The sequence below is a fragment of the Antedon bifida genome, chromosome 5 (genome assembly GCF_963402885.1).
Source record: "Antedon bifida chromosome 5, ecAntBifi1.1, whole genome shotgun sequence".
Taxonomy (NCBI): Eukaryota; Metazoa; Echinodermata; class Crinoidea; order Comatulida; family Antedonidae; genus Antedon; species Antedon bifida.
The window spans coordinates 14142705-14166965 of NC_136230.1; the positions used below are offsets into that span (position 1 = coordinate 14142705).

At 31.8% G+C, this 24261-nt stretch overlaps 1 protein-coding gene across 1 annotated transcript in view; it reads right to left on the minus strand.

Moving 5' to 3' along the window:
• Positions 1-24261, minus strand: part of LOC144843358 (uncharacterized) — an 851823-nt gene that overhangs the window by 80673 nt on the left and 746889 nt on the right. The gene's annotated exons all lie outside the window — the stretch shown is intronic.

The window sequence follows — 24261 nt, forward strand, 5'->3', positions numbered from 1 at the left end:
TAAGTCAGTCTGTGGAGCACATGCCAAGGAAGTTAAGAATTATTCTTTTCTTTGTTTTTTCAAAACTTTTTCATTTATAAATTACATTCAATTATCGTACGAATGAAAACAAATTAAATCCACCACTTTGAGCAGCAGAGGCAGATCAACGAAATTATTCTTAAATGATAATAAACAATAACTGACTAAATATCTACCTATATCAATGACTGACTAAAACCCAACAAATCGTTTTAAAACTGGTGTTTTAACATGTGTGTGTGGTTACATTGCAAAATGATAGTGGGAACCGAATACATTTTCGTCGCAACAGCGATGATTTAACTACCGTAATTGTTGAAAGAGGGGGATGTGAAATTGATAAATTAGATCACTTGGCATGCTTTTTTCTTTATTATTCTAATTCATTTATTCGTTTTAAAACATTAAAAAAACAATATTTTTTGTTTAGTTCAAGCAAGTTTTACCATTCGAATCTTACCTTTTTATGTATATCTCAATTATAACAATTGTATGTACTTTTTGTTTACAAAATTGCTTCAACCAGGTTACATTTTCACCTGTTGAATTTGCGAGTTATAAAATGTTTTATTATTATATATTATATTATTTCTAAGATAAATAAACACTTTAGTTGACGGAAATAAAATCTATATACAATTTCCTGATTTATTAAAAGGAAAAAAAAATATATATATTTTATTACTTACGTTAGCTTGATGGTTAACGTCTGCACCCGAATCGATCAAATTCTGGCAAGCAGTGACATTATTGTAATAAGCCCCAAACAACAGTGCAGTGCGACCAAGCTAATGAGATAAAAAAAAAACTGCAACAATTATCTTTTTCAAACACCAATTATTGAAGATTAACTAATCATGTTCAATTCAATGTTTTCTACCCTTTTATCTTCACTAAAGCACAACTGTTTTTGAAATAATCATTACCAATGACTAATTTGACTATGTGTTTTAAAATATTATATTGTGTGTGATAGACATTTGTTTTGTTTTTGCATCTATATTATTTGCTCTGAAGTCAATACATAAGTTTGTATTCATTTGTCATAGTTTTTGTTGAGGTGAGCATAATAAAATATTAAAAAATAATAATTGGGGATAGACTAGGTAGGTAATTTAACTGCTTAAAATTCAAACGTTAAATCTGTATTGTCGTCCAAAAACTATAATATGCCATTTTATAGCGTTGTTTCACTTTCGTGGGAAAAAAGGCATGTTTCACTTACAAAAAGTCAACATAACAGTTACATTCAACCAAATATCCATTGGTTTTTCAGGTAAATGATAATTTGTTTTGTTCAAATTTTTGACCAAAATAACTAAATATTATGTGACATTAAAATGCCATACAACAACAATGTTAATTTTTTCAGGTGGAACTTGGATTTTTCCATCTCAGTTGATGGACACTTGACATACATTTTGTATACAGTGTAAAGACAATACGAGATATATTTTAGCATGCATGCTACACGTGAGCCCATGTATGGAACGTCAAGTTTAGTTTTAGGCCTATACAATTAAATTAAAGTTGTCCAGCTGATTTTTCTTTTAATGTACAGTCTTCCATACATGAAATAAAGTCAGATCAATTAGTTAATCGAATTGAAAAAAGATAGATGTGAAAGAAAGATGCGATACTGTGGTATACTGTCGTGTTTAGTTACTGATTAATATAGTACACATTGTTATACTGTAGGTTTCTCCCTATTGTAGGAAGTATTTACAGCATAGCACATGAAATCCCTGAATCATTGAATGTAGTAGACAATAAAAGCAAGGGAATTATCAATCAAGCATCGTATCCAGTTCCAAAAACAAGCATGCTGCAAACGACATATCCAAGTCACAGTTTAACTTTATTAAGTTTATAAGCAGTTTAATTCATTGTATGTTTTTGATTTGTCTTAAGAAATAATAATATATTAGCTATGCTATTTCTATAATGGTAATATCGTCCCGTAATACGTAGGCTATTTGTTTCACGTATATATCATCAAAGAATTTTAACCTGGATTACATTTGGAGGTTCATCCGGGAGATTTATTTTAATATAAAAATAATTTTGATTTCTCATTGATTTTGTTTTACTCGTTTATATGTTTATTGTTATACAGTAAGCGTTCTTGTAATGTGTGCATGTGGCAAATGGTTAAGTTTAAATTCGTGTTGGTTTTTCACTATTGCTGAAATCATGTCAGTACTTTTTTTCTCTAATATTTACAGAACGATAAATAATGAACCTAGTAATTGTTCATGATTTATTGAAATTTGTAATTTGAAAATTAATCCATTTATTATATAGATTGCTGGAATTTTTATTTGAAATATTGAATATTACTTACATTATATTATATACTTTATTCGATTTATCACTTAATTTTAATTCCAAACAATACTTGGAAGAAAACGAAAAATCACACAAAAATGTTATGTTCCCATTTAGTATATTTAAATTATTTATTATTATTATCATTATTATTTTTTTGTTTATTGTTATTTTCCTTCTTATCTGCATCATTGTTTGCATTAATATTCCAGTATTTGTATTTTATTGCACATATGACAAACAATGGGTATCTACATGATATTACACAGACTGATGTCAATATGTTAATACATTACAGATAATATGTTGGTATTGTGTTAACAATATTTGTATTATTATTATTTACATAGAAAATAAATCATAATTGATTTGTAGGCCTACCTTGTCCTGAATGTTTACGCTCTTTGTATTTATAATATGGGTACATATACCAATCTCACTAGTCTTTGCACTTTCCGGAATCTATAAAATTTGAACCGATAATGTTATTAATATAAATCCAACTGTTTATGTCATTTAATAACATGCATTGATATTATTGTTAAACACATTACAGAATATTATATTTTATAAATCGTTCGAAAGAAAACATTTCATTCTCAACTTTACATTTGTCATATTACGTTTTTAACAATATTTGATATTATAACATATTCATCTGTATTATATATGTAATAATAGACAACAATAATAATAATGATGATTCAAGTATTTTAGAATAATATAGTAGAGAATGCATGGATGTTTCAATAAAAGAGAGATGGCAAAATTAATCAAGAATTAAAAATTCATGTCAATTATCATTATGTTTTATCGAAGCTAATTCAATAATTAAATTGTACTTGTCTATTATGCTGTACAAAGATGGAAGGTACTACTCTTTTTATGTTTCAAAATAATCATGGTAAATACTAATATGATTTTTTTCCGTATAGTTGCATAGTAAAATCACCTATAGTCAGGTTCCTCATGTATGAAAATAGGGGTTCCGTAGGATTTTAATGCCCAAAGTGAGATTTCACTTGATTTTACTTTATTATGGTGCTAGGATACCAAAAATGCTAGGTAACAAATTTTCACGATCCCGTAACCATGGTAACCGCCCCAAATTCAAAATGGCGACCAAATGGCCATATCTCCATAACCCTTTGGTCTAATGACAAGATATTGGTATCAAAATACTCGGAATATATATATTTATATTCGTTGTAATAGAACATTTTTACTAAATGCAACCGGAAATGCTATTTTTCTGTACTATTGACCCTTGACCTTGACTCGTACTGTATCGTAAAAACGGCTGGTCATAGAAATTTTAAAATGGTCTCAAATTGCTCAGACCATATATATTTATATTTATTGTAATGCAATATTTTGTTAAAAAATGTCCGGAAGCAAAGTTATTGACCTTTGACATAGAGAATAGCTTACAAGGATTTTTATTCAGTAGTCTCTGGTCATATCTCCATAACTCTTTGGTCTATTAACAAGATATTGGTATCAAAATACTCGGAATAAATATATTTATATTCGTTGTAATTGTTTATGTAATTTAATGACATGCATTGATATTATTGTTTAACACAAGATCAGAATACTCTATTTTATAAATCGTTGATCATGGCGATGACGATGACGATGACGATGATGGTTAAATTAAATAAATTGTGAAGAAAACTAAACAAAAAGTTTTTGTTGAAGCTAATTCAATAAGTAAATATAATATGCTGTACAAAGATGGAAGGTTCTACTCTTTTTACGTTTCAACATAATCAAAGTAAAATACTAATATTTTTTTTTCAGTAGTTGCATAGTAAAATCACCTACCTTCAGGCTATTGTCAGCACAGAGTACTAAAAGACATTGTTTAAGATCCATTTGCAGTTGCTATACCGTTTACTGCAAAACATAAAAGTAGTGATTACGATGGATATTAAAAATTGGTTGTAAAATATTTAATAAAAGGAATGCAAACATGTTGTGTAGAGTGTTAAGTGCATGCTATCAAAATAAACGTTTATATTTAAATCTAAAAAGTTTCCATAATCATAGTTACCGTATCAAAATTTATTATCATTTTGGATACTTGTGGTACAGAACAGATCAACAATGTTCTCTCCTTCAGAAATGGTTTCAGATTTGTATATAAATTTAAAGCATAGATGTTGTAAGAGAAAGAATGACGCTCAAAACGGCCACCACTACGACGACAATGTTTCTATTTAGTGTGCGCAATACTCGTATGGAAACCACATTTACTGTTGTAGCCTATGTTTGATTTCTTAGGAACTATTATAATTTTTTTAATTTAAATATTATACATTTGTAATATAAATGCTTGAAATAAATAATTCTATTCTTCTGATTTATTTTTACAGAAACAGAGGAAATGTTCGTTAAGATAAATATCTGGTACTTGTATAGCAACATTTGTAGTAGCTAACAAAAAAAGTATACCTGTAGATACATGATGTGCAAACATTTTACATTAAACACAACCCTATACACTACACTCACGTATAGTTTCGTACATTTTTTAAGTTACTTTTCAAACTCACTTGACTTGTGCTGAATTATATGTTTCCTCAATCAACAGTTGACTGTTTTTGTACAGAACACCAGACACTATACATTATCATTTGTATAAGCGATAACAAGTACATTCTAAAAAGTTGCTGCAACAAGCGTGATTTGTTATTTATTGTTTGCTTTAATCTTATCATAAGGTGATAGGAGCTACACCGATGTGAATTGCCATTTTAGGTGAGCAAAGTAAACCATTATACCGATTTGGTTAACGATGTCGAAGTACAATACAATTCATAATTGTGGAAATACATTTCTCCACATCTAATTCACAGAATGCCAGTGACACCTAATTTCAATAGTGTTCTTCTTTGATTGCAGGATAATGCACCATCTATTCATTTTTTTATTTATATGGTATAAAAATAGCAATCAGCAGCAGCTTATGTTGAAATTGATTGCTTTACATTATTTATTAACTTAAAAAATATATATAAATACAAGTAAAAAGCATTATTCACTTTGAAAAGAGGGATATTAAATGACATTATTTAATTAAATTTAAAAACCTGTTATTATGCAACAACAAGTGCTACATTATCTATAAAAATCTATTTTTTCAAACTATTTTACATTCCTACATCAAGTTGATGCGTAAATATGTTTAAATATTTATGTGATCAATTTTCAATTTACGTAATTATATAGGCCTGCATATAAATACATTTATAGAGCAAAAATATAAACAAAATGTACAGGAAGTTTATTACTGCCAATAATAAAAGCAAGAATACTTGAACTGAAATAGGAAGAATGTTCATGAGTTGAAAGTTTGACAGTATAACGAGGCGGAGCCGAGTGCAGAAAAGAAGTCACTTGTATGGACTTCTAACGACTATTCCCTCCGTTCAGCTAATATAAAATATTCATTGTTAGGTTCAATGTTAGTTTTACAATGTACGATTGCATAAATAAAAATAAAAACAAACTATTATTTCATTTATTTTTTTTAAATATATTTTAATAAATACATGTTAAAAGAAAGAAATTGATTCTAAAATTTAAATTGTCATTTCCATTGTACACATAATACACATTCCATAGTTGATTTTTACTTTTTACATCAATATGTTTGTTTTTCTTTGGCATATTATTTTGCACAGAGGCGTCCAATAAGGTAAACTTTAGCTACAGAAATAAATTACAATATTTCACAAAACATTAAGCAAATTATGACTAAAAGTAAGCCCAGATGGTTAAAAGAATATTGTATTTTCATACGAACAAATCTAAATTGTACGTTAAAGAGTTGCTGTTAAGCCAATCATGGTTCAAATTTATTAGTTGTAGTACTATTAACTCAGTCGTTCCAATTTTCCTACCAGGCTTTATACCGAAAGCAGAGTGACGGACATAGATTCTTAAGACGAAATAGAAAATCATCTTTTAATCTTCCAACGATAAAATGTTTCTGTTGTTGTACACAGACGATCAAACGCTTTGATTTAATTATTTGTAATATGATAAAAAGAGGACAGTTTGTATTGATAATAAGTATACAATTTTTCTCAACACTGTGATTAATTATGGATTGATCCATTTAGTATAGTAGTAGGCCTACGGCAGATCTTCCTCTTTTGAAACGGTTTTCTGTATTCTAGAATTAAAATTAACATGTTTTGGCTTTTCAATAAAAGACTTAGCTAAGCCTACATCCGATAGGTTCTGACATACACGACGGCGATAATATTAATATAGCGATAAATGAATCATTAGGTCCTTATACGATGACGTCACATACTGCCAGCACCCCATTGACTGATTATTACGTAATGTAATTTTACCGTGCCTTTAGCAAACGGAAGTTAGGATACGGTAGCGTAGCTTTAGCCACGGCCTTTATCTAAAAAGGTATACAATATTGTGTTCAACCCTGGAATTAATAATGGATCGATCCATTTAGTGGTCTTATAGCAGAATGAAACTAGAAAACTCAAGTCTTGAAATCGCAATAGGACCATATAGTATTTATTTTTACAATGTAGTTTGTGACCTTAAATTAGATTTTAAAAACGTAGGGAATGAGACTTTAAACATGTTTGATATGAATATACGTCAAACAGTTATGTAAATGTTTAGTTTCAGTAGTAACCAGCTTCTTGTAATAATTTATTTTCATATTGTTGTCAATTGCATTCTTATAATACTATGTAAGTCTCCGACTGATTTATGAAAATATTCTATTTCACTTCGAAATAGCAACATTTGCTTCAAAAACAGGCAGTAAGCGCCGTATATATTGTATGACTAATCATTTTGTATAAATAATTCACAGTGCAGTAAAAAGCAAGGTTGTAATAGTTAAAATATGTCAACATTCAAAATTCAAACTTTGAAGCATTTGATATCTGTTGGTTAGGGTTACTTTTTGTGGAAAATGCATACTGATGCGGTGGAACGATATTATTATTGTAATAAACAGTCACACATTTTCATTCCGCATTTACTGACTAAATATATAAAACATGTAAACAGAGGGCGCTATCTCATTTGCAGCCAAGATTCTTATGTCTATTATGCAAAGTTGAAAAATAAATAACGTCAACGATGTTTGTCAAGATCGTGCTGCACGAAAACTACTGTAGCCCCGAATAGAACGTTAAAATTCACGACGCACGCTTACGTTAGTGTTGTTACGAAAGTAGACATTTCCTTAATACCTTAATATCCTACGTCGACCAGATTTATAACCTATTTGGAGAATTGTCTCTGATAGGTTTTTCCTTTTTTCGAGCGGATTATATTATAATTTTAGCACACAACGTATATACATAAACAAGTATCTAGTTTTCCTTATTTTTCTTTATTTAACTACTTTTTTTTATAGCGTCCCTAGTACGGATATTTATGATAGTGAATTGTCCTGCCTTGCTAAAACAATAACTTAAATTCACGTATTTGAAAAAATGACTATGCCTAGATTATGCATTCAATATTCGACAACAGTTTTTGATACAGCAATTGGACGACAAAAAACAATCTGTTGTCGCCAACAGAGCTTATCATGGTTCACTTTATGAAGAATAACACTCATAATGTTAGTTTGCCAACGTTCTTTCTGTGCAACGCTAGATCATTGATAATGCATTCCATGAATTGTATTCTACTGACACAGAAGTATGATGTTATATCAGTTACAACAACGTGGTACAGACCAGATTTACCGTCTAACACAATGTCCTCTCGTGGATGGACATTAGATCTAGCCTAGCGGAGTATGGTCGAAGCGGCCGCCAGTTTAATATCGTCATTTGTATGGAACGCCATATACGCTTTAATCTTTGATTGTCGTTGTCTATGGCGAGTTGAGTTACAGCTAAAGGAGTATGCTCAAACCAATAATAATTTACGTACGGTATTGCCGAATCTTTATATCTCGTTTATATACTATCGAATCTTTATACAGTATTGCATTAATAATTTACGTACGGTAGTCAAATCTGTATATCTCATTTACATACTATCGAATCGTTTACAGTATTGCATTCAGGGCCGTAGCCAGGATCTGTCAAGGGGGGGTTCGGACACTAAGTATTTAGGACACTGAAACGCCACCTCTAATTGGTCGGAAAAGACACTCTCATGCAGCATGCTACCAATGAGCAAAACGATCGTATTCGTACTTTTTTTCTCCTCCTCACACACGTGGACTATTTAATCGCCGATTGTTATGATCATTCACTCGGTATTTTGTTTTCAAGTTCAATATGAACTTTGTGTGAGAAGGCAAGTTCAATGCTTATTATAGCTCTACCTATATTTATTTACAGCAATTTGTTGAGGAAATTAAATATTAATCAATGTAAATAGATGATATTGATACAGATTCTATAATGTAAACTACAGTACATGTACATGATACCATAGATATAATAGTGTAATATATTAATATATTACTAGTGTAATATATTAATATATTACTAGTGTAATATATTAATATTCACTATAATCCTCTATGATGATAATACACGTACTATACTTCATAGCCACACATTGTTTATGTCCGTCGGAAGGCTATACCGTAAATCTTCTAATAGTAACCCACACTTTAATAGTAACCCTCCTTCTAATAGTAACCCACTTTATAAGTCAATCTATAATAATAATCCACTATTCTAATAGTAACCCACATGGGGTTAATATTAGAGTCACAAAAACTATTGACAAAATTACATTATGAATTGAAGACTGGTCGTTTATGATGCAGCCGTATTTTGAAAATAAGGAGGTAATGCATGTTGATCTCGGGAGTGGGGAGGATTGAGTGTTTTTGAGTTTATAAAATAAAGTTCAGTTCAAACAAATATTCGTACTGTTTTATTATTTTGCTATGATTTGCTGACCGGAATAGTTGAGGTGGGTTACTATTTTCAGGTGTCTAATTTAAGATGAGTAATAGTAACCCACTACTCTAATAGTAATCCCCCTTCTAATAGTTACCCACCCTTAAAAAACAATCAAAGAATAATAACCCAGGGTTACAATTAGAAGATTTACAGCATGCTGCTGACTGCCGTGATCTAAACAATAGGTACGCGTTTGTCTGGCGGTGTCCTTTGTACGAATCGTTCGTGCACCAGCTCACTGTATCAGTACGATACACGCGTCAATATTATGTTACATCCAGGGATTTCAAGGTTCAGACCTGCGGCGTTTGCTTTCGTATTGTACGCGGCGTACAACTTCAACTCCAACTGAACCAGGATGGCAATTCATTTGCAACTCTTGGAAATTTACAGACACGTATCGCTCGACGTACGCTCATACAGCGAAGAATGTATCGAGTTATTCAAGAACGAGTTTACGAATTTTTCAATTTACGAATAACCTTTTGTACTGTGTGGGGCACATATTTAGAGGATTCAGAGATGAGGTTGAGGTATTGGGCATGTCGGGGATGGGGGTTCGCAGTCGGTTAAGGGGGTTCGCTGTATAGGGGGGGGGGGGGGCGGGTTCGCCCGAACCATAAAAACCCCCCCTGGCTACGGGCCTGGCATTAATAATTTACGTACGGTATTGCCGAATATTTATATCTCCTTTACATACTATCGAATCTTTACACAGTATTGTATTAATAATTTACATACAGTACTGTCGAATCTTTATATCTCATTTACATACTATCGAATCTTTATACAGTATTGCAATATTAATTTACGTACGGTACTGTCGAATCTTTATATCTCATTTACATACTATCGAATCTGTATACAGTATTGCATTAATAATTTACGTACGGTATTGCCGAATCGTTCTCATGTATAAATTATATTATCGAATCTTTATACAGTATTGCAATAATAATTTACGTACGGTATTGCCGAATCATTATATCTCATTTACATACTATCGAATCTTTATACAGTATTGCATTAATAATTAACGTACGGTATTGCCGAATATTTATATCTCATTTACATACTGTACTATCGAATCTTTTTATTATTATAAGTGTTATTCCATTGTAATACATTGTTTGTGTTTTCAATAAAGCAACGTGAGGGACGAATACGCTAGAGGAACGTGCACCTTCTACAGCACTATTCCTGGCCGGCCACTAGTCGAGTTTATTAGTATAAATTCGCGTAATCAATTAGTTTTGTATGCAACAGTAATGTACGAACATCGGACGCTAGCTATGCCTAGCCTGACGTTGTATAGTTGCTGCATTAATTGTATTTCTGTTTTCCAGAATCTGTAATACAAATTTGGGGAAACCCAGTATTTTCGCTGAAATAAATTCTTCTACTGTATATATTTTGGACTTCACGATCGATCGAAAGTAGGTGAATCACAGAAGAAAAACTAAAGAATCAATCCGCGCGTAATGCATGTTGGGATTTTTAGCGGGCCGCTAATAATAATGATTAGAATCGACTTATTTTTCACATTTTTAACCGTTCACAGACGAAAATAGGACCATATAGTATTTATTTTAACAGTAGGTCGTGACCTTAATAAATTAGATTTAAAAAACGTAGGGAATGGGACTTTAAACATTGTTCATATGAATGACTTCAAACAGTTATGTAAATGTTTAGTTTCAGTAGTAACCAGCTTCTTTTAAAAAGTAATAATTTATTTTCATATTTTTGTCAATTGCATTCTTATAATACTATGTAAGTCTCCGACTGATTTATGAAAATATTCTATTTCACTTTGAAATAGCAACATTTGCTTCTAAAACAGGAAGTAAGCGCCGTATATATTGTATGACTAATCATTTTGTATAGATAATTCACAGTACGGTAAAAAGCAAGGTTTAAACATTCAAAATGCACTGATTATCTTTAACCAAACTTTGAAGCATTTAATATCTGTTGGTTAGGGTCACTTTTGTGGGAAATGCATACTGATGCTAATGGTGGAACGATATTATTATTGTTAAACCATAACTTATATCAGTAATAATAATGCAATGAAATATTTATAAAAAGGTATACATTTTTTTTCAACCCTCTGATTAATAATGGATCGCTCCATTTTGTGGTCTTATAGCAGAAACTAGTTTCTATAGTCCTGAGTGTTAACACTCGTTTTCCTTCTGTCTATGTGTCTGTTGTACTCAACTATGGTTGTGTTATACTTATAATTATTATATATTGCAAACTTACAAACTATTGCTACTGGACTTGAACACTGAACAAACTTTCCCGATAAACTCTCAATTCAACCAATTCGTAGCTGTTTACAGTACCTACACTCCTTTGTCTGTTTTCCTATTAGTATTTATAATAACAATATGTATACTTGAATTTACAACAATAATGGCACAAAAACCTTTCCACGGTATAATGAACCTTTTTATATAGATGCACAAGTCATTGTGTAGAATTTCAATTCATATTTACAGTCATTCAATTCTATATAACCCCAGAAGTAGTCATGTATCAGATTATATAACCTGTACCCAATATAGTATACTCTTAGTGTGATCACTTCAAGAATCCTAACGCACTCAATATGTAAATGAATTTTATATGGTTATATATATATATGTTTAAAGCCTGTATGCAGTTTAATAATATTTATGCTAAAAGGCCTCAATGTATGATATGTGAAATTAAAACTCAGAGGATATAGGAAAATAGGTAACAAAACATCACGATTGTGTAAATCTTTGTTGAATTCAAGTAATAAGACAGTAGGATATATTATGGCGTTTTTTTATAGCGTCCCTTTAAGTACAGATATTTATGTTAGTTTGTTATTGTCCTTCCTTGATACAACAATAACTTAAATTCACTTATTAAAAAAAAATTAGTATGCCTAGAGTCAATTTTCGACAACAGTTTTTGATACAGCAATTGGACGACAACAAACAATATGTGGTAGCCAACAGATCATCATGGTTTACTTTATGAAGAATAACACTCATAATGTTAGTTTGCCAACGTTCTTTCTGTGCAACGCTAGATCATTAATACATTCGATGAATTTTATTCTACTGACACAGAAGTATGATGTTATATCAGTTACAACAACGTAGTACAGACCAGATTTACCGTCTGACACAATGTCCTCTCGTGGATTGACCTTAGGCCTAGCCTAGCGGAGTATGGTCGAAGCGGCCGCCAGTTTAATATTGTCATTTGTATGGAATGCCATGTGCGCTTTAATCTTTGATTTTCGTTGTCTATGGCGAGTTGAGTTACAGCTAAAGGAGTATGGTCAAACCAATAATAATTTACGTACGGTATTGCCGAATTTTTATATCTCGTTTACATACTATCGAATCTGTATAGTATTGCATTAATAATAATAATTTACGTACGGTATTGCCGAATCTTTCTCATGTACATACTATCGAATCTTTAAACAGTATTGCATTAATAATTTACGTACGATACTGTCTAATCTTTATATCTCATTTACATACTATCGAATCTTTAAACACTATTACAATAGTAATTTACGTACGGTACTGTCGAATCTTTATATCTCATTTACATACTATCGAATCTTTATACAGTATTATATTAATAATTTACGTACGGCATAGCCGAATCTGTCTCATGTACATTCTATCGAATCTTTAAACAGTATTGCAATAATAATTTACGTACGGTATTGCCGAATCTTTATTTCTCATTTACATACTATCGAATCTTTATACAGTATTGCATTAATAATTTACGTACGGTATTGCCGAATATTTATATCTCATTTACTGTACTATCGAATCTTGGTTTTTATTATTATTAATAGGGTGTGTTATACATTAAGTGTTATTCTATTGTAATACATTGTTTGTGTTTTCAATAAAGCAACGTGAGGGACGAATACGCCAGAAGAACGTGCACCTTCTGCAGCACTATTCCTGGCCGGCCACCAGTCGAGTTTATTAGTAGAAATTCGCGTAATCAATTAGTTTTGTATGCATAGCTGGTAAACAACAGTAATGTACGAACATCGGACGCTAGCTAATAAGCCTGACGTTGTATAGTTGCTGCATTAATTGTATTTCTGTTTTCCTGAATCCGTAATACAAATTTGGGGAAACCCGGTATTTTTGCTGAAATAAATTCTTCTACTTTATTTATTTTAGCCTTCACGATGGTAAATCACAGAAGAAAAACTAAAGAATCAATCCGCGCGCAATGCATGTTGGGATTTATAGCGGGCCGCTAATATGATTATAATCGACTTATTTTTCACATTTTTAACCGTTCAAAGACGAAAAAAGTTATCACAATAGGATCATATAGTATTTATTTTAACATTAAATGTAGGTTGTGACCTTAAATTAGATTTTAAAAACGTAGGGAATGGGACTTTAATAATAATTATAAATAAACTTCAAACAGTTGTTATGTAAATGTTTAGTTTCAGTAGTAACCAGCTTCTTTTAAAATGTAATAATTTATTTTCATATTTTTGTCAATTGCATTCTTATAATACTATGTAAGTCTTCTACTTTACAAATCTGATTTACGAAAATATTCTATTTCACTTTGAAATAGCAACATTTGCTTCTAAAACAGGAAGAAGCGTCGTATATATTGTATGACTAATCATTTTGTATAAATAATTGACAGTACGGTGAAAGCAAGGTTTTAATAGTCCAAATATGTCAACATTCAAAATTCAAACTTTGAAGCATTTGATATCTATTGGTTAGGGTCACTTTTTGAGGAAAATGCATACTGATGCTAATGGTGGAACGATATTATTATTGTAATAAACCCTAACTTATATCAGTAATAATAATACAATGAAATGTTTATAAAAAGGTATACACTTTTTTTTCCAACCCTCTGATTAATAATGGATCGATCCATTTAGCAGTCTTATAGCAGAAACTAGTTTCTATAGTCCTGAGTGCTAACACTCGTTTCATTTGGCAATGCAATCTTTCAGTAAAATAAATAGATAGTACTTCTGTTTTCATTTACAGCTAGACCATATTAATTGTCTGTCTATGTGTCTGCTGTACCCAACTAGAGTGGTGTTATACTTATAATTATTATATATTGCCAACTTACCAACTATTGCTACTGGACTTGAAAAATCTCTAAGAACTGAACAAACTTTCCCGATAAACTCTCAATTCAACCAATTCGTAGCTGTTTACAGTACCTGCACTCCTTTGTCTCTTTTCATATTAGTATTTATAATAACAATATGTATGCTTAAATTTAGCACAATAATGGCACAAAAACCTTTCCACGGTATAATGAACCTTTTTATATAGATGCACAAGTCATTGTGCAGAATTTCAATTCATATTTAGAGTCATTCAATTCTATATAACCGCAGAAGTAGTAGTGTATCATATTATATAACTTGTACCAAGTATAGTATACTCTTAGTGTGATAAATTTGATAAAACCTAACGTACTCAATAGGTAAATGAATTGTATATGTATAATATAAAATTAAAACTAAGAGGATATATAAAAATAGGTAACAAAACATCACGATTGTGTAAATCTTTGTTGAATTCAAGTATTAAGACAGTAGGATATACTATGGTTAAGTTTAGATTGGAAAGAAACTGTTGGAAAGAAAAGAGAACGCATGTATAATATATAATATATGTCATTAATTGACGCTATTTCAAGAAACACGAATAATAATACTATAGAACAACATGTTAACGTTATAAATAATCTAACAGTCACACATTTTTATTCCGCATTTACTGACTAAATAAAATTATAAAACATGTAAACAGAGGGCGCTATCTCATTTGCAGTCAAGATTCTTATGTCTATTATGCAAAGTTGAAAAATAAATAACGTCAACGATGTTTGTCAAGATCGTGCTGCACGAAAACTACTGTAGCCCCGAATAGAACGTTAAAATTCACGACGCACGCTTACGTTAGTGTTGTTACGAAAGTAGACATTTCCTTAATACCTTAATATCCTACGTCGAACAGATTTAGAGAATTGTCTGTGATAGGTTTTTCCCTTTTTCGAGCGGATTATATTATAATTTTAGCACACAACGTATATACATAAACAAGTATCTAGTTGTCCTTATTAGGTGATCATTTAGAATAAAATGATCACCTATTGTTATTGTATAAAATCTTTATTATTTTTTTTCATTTTATTCTTTCTGTACACTTTTTGTGTAACAAATATCTCAAAAAGTTAAATGTCAATGATTACCAAAATTTCACAATGTCTTTCAAATACTTTAACTTAGCCATAATAAGCTTTTCAGCGTGATCACTCATCCGTGACGTCATTTATACGCCATTTTGTGAAATCACATTATGAAACATATCTCCATAATTAATTATCACATAATAATGAAATTCACTACACGTAAACTTCAGGTCAAGAGTAAAAATATTAGCAAATAAAAACTCACGCGCACGTAGGGTCATGCGCGTAAAATCGCGCGTTAAAAATGTTTAAAGTTCAAAATTACATTTTGATCAATTTAGAGCATGAATTAGGCCATTTGCGTGTTTTAAAGAATTACTACGCAAAAACACGTTTTTGCGCGTGCGTACATAGAAAGCGTAAACAATAAAAATTTTAAAAATTGCATTCTACTCATCTTCCTTGGTACATTCACCAAATTTGAGTCCATTTCGACTTAAAATAGTGCTATACGAGCACGTTAAAAATGACAAAATGCGCACATTAATTGTACAAAAGTGCTAAAAATAGTAAAAAATAAGGCCTTTTTAAAATGAATATAACTCTTCAGAATGGAAGATGACCCCCATTTTTTTAAACTTATTATGGAAGGTAATTAGTTGTAGATATAAATGTATATACACATTAGACGTACAAAATGGTATGACGTCATCATTTGGCCACATGAATTTTAAAATAGGGTTTTTTCCCATTTTGTCATAGACCACCATATTCAACAGAGCGCGCAACTCGCTTATCTGTGCTCGATTTTTTTAAATTTTTAATATATTCTACCTCAACCAATTATGTTACTCATGAGTTGCCAATATTTACATTTTGATGACGTCATCACGTCTTAAAATTTGAATAACGGTGGTTACGTAATTTCACCTACAACTTATAGTTGAATACCTTACAGCTCTTCTGAATTAAAGTTGACCTTGATGTTTATAACTTATTATGAGAGCTGGTGAAATGTAGATATGAATGCATATAAAAATTAAGCCTATCGAATGTATGAAGTTATCATATGGCCAGTTGAAGCTAAAAAGTAGTTTTTTCATCTCTTTCGTCAAAGTTATACACATTTCAAAAAGCGCGCACCGCGCTTCTACGTGCCAAATTTTCTTCCAATTGTTATATTTTATTGCTCAATTCATTATCTTTCGATATTGGTATCCACAAGTTTATTTTGATAATGTCATCAGTGCCAAAAACTTAGAACATGATGTGTGTCCGTAATTTCACCAATGCTACACTGTATATAGATATACAGTATACTGTACATAATGTGATATGACATATAATAGGCACAACTAAGTACTATAAGCGTATAATAGGATGGCATACATCAACATTTTCCGATTGTATGTTAACGTACGTGCATGTTTAAAAAATATTAAAGAATTAAATTCTAGTTTTTCTTTATTTAACTATTTTTTTTATAGCGTCCCTTTAAGTACGGATATTTATGTTAGTGAATTGTCCTGTCTTGCTGCTAAAACAATAACTTAAATTCACGTATTTGAAAAAATGACTATTCCTAGATTATGCATTCAATATTCGACAACAGTTTTTGATACAGCAATTGGACGACAAAAAACAATCTGTTCAGGCCCGTAGCCAGGGGGGGTTTTTATGGTTCGGGCGAACCCCCCTTTACAGCGAACCAACCCCCCCCCCCCCTTAACCGGCTGCGAACCCCCATCCCCGACATCCACAATACGTGCCCCGCAATACAAAAGGTTATTTGTAAATTGAACAATTCGTAAACTCGTTCGTGAATAACTCATACCGTATTGTTAAACAAATGAATTGGTTTCCGATTTTCACCTGAAAAATAATACAAATTTTTGGTCCCAGGGCAGGATGTAACATGATATTGACGCGAGCTTGGGCACGAACGAATCGTACAAAGGACACCGCTAGACAACCGCGTACCTATTGTTTCGATCACTGGCAGTCAGCATGCATAAAGTATATAGCCTTCCGACGTACATCAAAAAATGGAACGCTGCGCTTACCTACAATATTTATGTGTGGCTATGAAGTATAATGTATCATCATCATCATAGAGGATTATAGTGAATTTAATATATTACACTATATCTATGGTATCATGCACTGTAGTTTACATTAGGCCTATTGCATTCGATTATTTTTTTCTAGACCACCAGCCGATACGTAGGCCTACTCAACTGTATCAATACCACCTATTTACATTGATATATTTAGTTTCCTCAACAAATTGCTGTAAATAAATATAGATAGAGCTATCAGGGGCAGTCACAAGACTATTTTAAGAGGGTTGCCCAAAGACTCCAGGGCTGTAGACACTGAGTATTTGAGCAAGCAAATTGTTAAATGACACCCCTAGATGGCCGCAAATGGTACTCTCGCACATAAAATTCATGATAAATTTTTTATCGTTCAATGCGAACGTCACATGGAAGTCCCCGATGAAGGTACTTTTGGTACGGTAATACATTCTAATAACTGTACTCAATTAATGTAAATTAATTATCAATTAATAATTTTAAAAAGTTATACAAAAAATATGAAGCTGTTGCTATAAATATATTGAGCAAAAGGTTAAATTGTATAATTTGGAATTTTAATTCATTTAAAAATGCTAAATAAAGTCAGATGTTAAAACCACAATTTCCAAAAATTCATTTTTATTTATCCACTATAAACTTTACAAAAGTGTTGTTTTAAACCACACTTCAAATAAAACAAAGACAATAATGATAGGACATGAAAGAAGCAAACTTTGCTCTGCTACCGGTATAACACGGTTCAAATTTCGGAACGTCTATAAATTACTACGGAAATTCGGCCTAATATTTACGAACGTACGGAAATGAAGATAAATAGGATACTACACGCATCGGAAATACAAAAACTATACGCACAATTATGATTTGGCCTAAAAATTGGCCTTAGATTATGAAAACCCCCGGCAAAACGCAATAATTATGGACAAATCGATTATTAGCCTTGGCAATATGCCTAATATTTAAAAGGAATGAATATAGGCTATATTTCGTTTGTCGATGAATTTTTGAATTCATGTGTGAATGATTGATCCATTAGAGGTAATCTGTGGTGGCTCTAGTAACACTGCTATGCGTGGGTAATTTGTTAATAGCATAGTACGCTACATACACGAGCCTAGATAGGGAAGATCTGTACTGTAGTTCATTGCGAGAGGAGGGGGAAGTCCGGTAATGTGTCATGAAAAATGTAACAAGCCAGAGATGAAATAAAATCACTAACATTTAGCTGATTGTCGTTGTTTTAGTCGTCGTCAGAAGTTTATCGACCGACATCTATTTCTCATGTGTAGTAGAGCGTTTCTTTGATTGAATAATATTGTTTGTATTATAACACAAGTTCATTTTGGATTTTCAGTAAATTACCAATGGTTTATTCAAAGTCAAACTGTAACTAATCCCTCACTATTCAATCAAAATGTTATTGTTATACTACTATATTGTTGAAAAATGGATTGCGTGATATGAAAATGGATTGATAGTAAAACGTAATAAAGATACGTTCTTGTCTGGTTATTAGGTATTCATGCTCTGATGAAGCAGAGGATTATTTTTATAGCGTTCCTTTTAAAATAAATTTTATTACAAGGAAATATTTTGGTTGTGAAGGTCGTTTTAACAATTAGGCTAATATCAAAACCTTCAACAATGATAAAATGCCCTGCAACTCTGTAACTACTTTATGACTAAGCCTATCAAGTTCCGGGTCCGGATGGATATTGTATACGATGAAATGGAACTCAATTTTAATTAGTGGCAGAAACAACATTTAGTATGAAATTAAGGGTGTTGTCCGGGTCACAAAGAAAACACCCCTGGCTATAATAAGCATTGAATTTGCCTTCTCACCCAAATTGTGCCTTTTGGGGGGGGGGGGGTGCTTGTAACTTGAACGCAAAACAAAATACCGAGTGAATGATCAAACAATCGGCGGTGGTTCCGCATAAGATACGGCAACAAATGTTATCGTCCTTTAAATAGTCCACGTGTGTGAGGAGGAGGAGGAAAAAAGTACGCGTTTTGTTCAATGGTAGCATGCTGCATGAGAGTGTTTTTTCCGGCCAATTAGAGGTGCCATTTATCATGAATGTTATGTGCGAGAGTACCATTTCCGGCCATCAAGGGGTGTCATTTAACAAAATTCGCCTCAGACCCCACCGGGTTGGGGTGGCGCGGGGCAGTGACCCAAATACTTAGTGTCCGAACCACCCTTTGACAGATCCTGGCTATGGCCCTGCAGTTGTCGACAACAGAGCTTATCATTGTTCACTTTATGAAGAATAACACTCATAATGTTAGTTTGCCAACGTTCTTTCTGTGCAACGCTAGATCATTGATAATGCATTCCATGAATTGTATTCTACTGACACAAAAGTATGATGTTATATCAGTTACAACAACGTAGTACAGACCAGATTTACCGTCTGACACAATCCTCTCGTGGATGGACTTTTGGCCTAGCCTAGCAGAGTATGGTCGAAGCGGCCGCCAACCAAAGCGGCCGCCAGTTTAATATCGTCATTTGTATGGAACGCCATATACGCTTTAATCTTTGATTGTCGTTGTCTATGGCGAGTTGAGTTACAGCTAAAGGAGTATGATCAAACCAATAATAATTTACGTACGGTATTGCCGAATCTTTATATCTCGTTTACATACTATCAAATCTTTATACAGTATTGCATTAATAATTTACGTACGGTAGTCGAATCTGTATATCTCATTTACATACTATCGAATCGTTTACAATATTGCATTAATAATTAATTTACGTACGGTATTGCCGAAAATGTATATCTCCTTTACATACTATCGAATCTTTACACAGTATTGCATTAATAATTTACATAAAGTACTGTCGAATCTTTATATCTCATTTACATACTATCGAATCTTTATACAGTATTGCATTAATAATTAACGTACGGTATTGCCGAATATCTATATCTCATTTACATACTGTACTATCGAATCTTTATACACTATTGCAATAGTAATTTACGTACGGTACTGTCGAATCTTTATATCTCATTTACATACTATCGAATCTGTATACAGTATTGCATTAATAATTTACGTACGGTATTGCCGAATCTTTCTCATGTACATACTATCGAATCTTTATACAGTATTGCAATAATAATTTACGTACGGTATTGCCGAATCTTTCTCATGTACATACTATCGAATCTTTATACAGTATTGCATTAATAATTTGCGTACGGTATTGCCGAATCTTTATCATGTACCGTTCTATCGAATCTTTATACAGTATTGCAATAATAATTTACGTACGGTATTGCCGAATCATTATATCTCATTTACATACTATCGAATCTTTATACAGTATTGCATTAATAATTTACGTACGGTATTGCCGAATCTTTCTCATGTACATTCTATCGAATCTTTATACAGTATTGCAATAATAATTTACGTACGGTATTGCCGAATCATTATATCTCATTTACATACTATCGAATCTTTATACAGTATTGCATTAATAATTAACGTACGGTATTGCCGAATATTTATATCTCATTTACATACTGTACTATCGAATCTTGCTTTTTATTATTATAAGTGTTATTCCATTGTAATACATTGTTTGTGTTTTCAATAAAGCAACGTGAGGGACGAATACGCCAGAGGAACGTGCACCTTCTACAGCACTATTCCTGGCCGGCCACCAGTCGAGTTTATTAGCATAAATTCATTCATTAATTAGTTTTGTATGCATAGCTGGTAAACAACAGTAATGTACGAACATCGGACGCTAGCTATGCCTAGCCTGACGTTGTATAGTTTCTGCATTAATTGTATTTATGTTTTCCAGAATCTGTAATACAAATTTGGGGAAAACCTGTATTTTCGCTGAAATAAACTCTTCTACTGTATTTATTTTGGCCTTCACGATCGATCGAAAGTAGGTGAATCACAGAAGAAAAACTAACGAATCAATCCGCGCGCAATGCATGTTGGGATTTATAGCGGGTCGCTAATAATTATGATTAGAATCGAAATAGCAACATTTGCTTCTAAAACAGGAAGTAAGCGCCGTATATTGTATGACTAACAATTTTGTATAAATAATTCACAGTACGGTAACAGCAAGGTTTTAATAGTCCAAATGTCAACATTCAAAATGCACTGCTTATCTTAAACCAAACTTTGAAGCATTTGATATCTGTTGGTTTGGGTCACTTTTTGTGGAAAATGCATACTGATGCTAATGGTGGAACGATATTATTATTGTAATAAACTCTAACTTATATCAGTAATAATAATGCAATGAAATATTTATAAAAAGGTATACAACTTTTTTCAACCATCTGATTTATAATAATAATTTAGTGGTCTTATAGCAGAAACTAGTTTCTATAGTCCTGAGTGTTAACACTCGTTTCAGTTGGCAACTTTCAGTAAAATAAATAGATAGTACTTATTTGTTTTCATTTACAGCTAGACCATTTTAATTGTCTGTCTATGTGTCTGTTGTACCCAAGTAGGGTGGTTTATACTTATAATAATTATAATTATATATTGCCAACTTACCAACTATTGCTACTGGACTTGAAAAATCTCTAAGAAATGAACAAACTTTCCCGATAAACTCTTAATTCAACCAATTCGTATCTGTTTACAGTACCTGCACTCCTTTGTCTATTTTCATAATAGTATTTATAATAACAATATGTATGCTTGAATTTACCACAATAATAGTAATAGCACAAAAACCTTTCCACGGTATAATGAACCTTTTTATATAGATGCACAAGTCATTGTGCAGAATTTCAATTCATATTTAGAGACATTCAATTCTATATAACCCCAAGTAATCATGTATCAGATTATATAACCTGTACCCAATATAGTATACTCTTAGTGTGATAACTTTTATAAAACCAAAGATTTTATATAGCCGAAGGCTAGATCGGAATGAACAATGTTATAGCAGTTCAAAAAGTGATTCTCCATGGAGAGGGAACCAACAAGATGGCGGCTGTAGTTGACCAATCATATATGCCCTACGCAGTACGCACTACTACGCCTGTATTGAGCCTATCTGCATGAGAACGATACGCAACGCAGTGCGTTAAGCGTATAAATTATAAATATTATCTAAGTTCTATTTACTTATATTGTTCTTATGTAAAAGGGTCCTACAAAAAAACGAAGCTACAGCTTTTTTTATGCAGGATCCTTGTTATCAGTTGTATTGCAATTATGATGTAATTGATGACTAAATAAATGTGGAATAAATAAACACGAACGCATTCTATATGATCCTCGTATACAAAAAAATGCAAGAAATTATTCATTCTATTGCGATGAACAATAATTATATTTAATTTTATAAAAACTTCACTATGCTTTGACAAGAATATGTGTTGTATTTTATGTGGTCTTAATGTATTATATTAGATTATTATTTTTTATATTAAATAATGTTTTTGAACACATTTACGGCCGCCATCTTGTTGGTTCCCCTCATGTTTGAATCACTTTTCAGACTGGAGTACGCCCTTATACGATGACGTCACATACTGCCAGCACCCATTCGCTGATTATGACGTAATGTTATTTTGTCGTACCTTTAGCAAACGGAAGTTAGAATACGGTACCGTATCTTTAGCAACGGCCTTTATCTAAAAAGGTATAGACCTACAATAGTTTGTTCAACCATGGGATTAATAATGGACCGATCCATTTAGTGGTCTTATAGCAGAATGAAACTAGAAAACTGAAATCTTGAAATCTGAGTTTTCTAGTTTTGAGTGTTGACACCCGTTAATTGTCGATTCCATGAATTATTCTATAAACTTAAATTATGTATTCGTAAGGAATGGGAACATTTTTTATATGAATAAACTTCAGTTATGTAAATGTTTAGTTTCAGTAGTAACCAGCTTCCTTTAAAATGTAATAATTTATTTTCATATTTTTGTCAATTTCATGGTTATAATACTATGTAAGTCTTCTATATGTAAATCTGATTAACGAAAATAGTCTATCTCACTTCGAAATAGCAACAGGAAGTAAGCGCCGTATATATTGTATGACTAATCATTTTGTATAGATAATTCACAGTACGGTAAAAGCAAGGTTTTAATAATCTAAATATGTAAAAACTTTGAAGCATTTGATATCTGTTGGTTAGGGTCATTTTTTTGTGGAAAATGCATACTGATGCTAATGGTGAAACGATATTATTATTGTAATAAACCCTAACTTATATCAGTAATAATAATGCAATGAAATATTTATAAAAAGGTATACAGTATACATTTTTTTTCAACCCTCTGATTAATAATGGATCGTTCCATTTAGTGGTCTTATAGCAGAAACTAGTTTTTATAGTACTGAGTGTTAACACTCTTTGTCATGTGTCTGTTGTACCCACTAGGGTTGTGTTATACTTATAATGATTATATATTGCCAACTTACCAACTATTGCTACTGGACTTGAACACTGAACAAACTTTCCCGATAAACTCTCAATTCAACCAATTCGTAGCTGTTTACAGTACCTGCACTCCTTTGCCTGTTTTCCTATTAGTATTTATAATAACAATATGTATACTTGAATTTACCACAATAATGGCACAAAAACCTTTCCACGGTCTAATGAACCTTTTTATATAGATGCACAAGTCATTGTGTAGAATTTA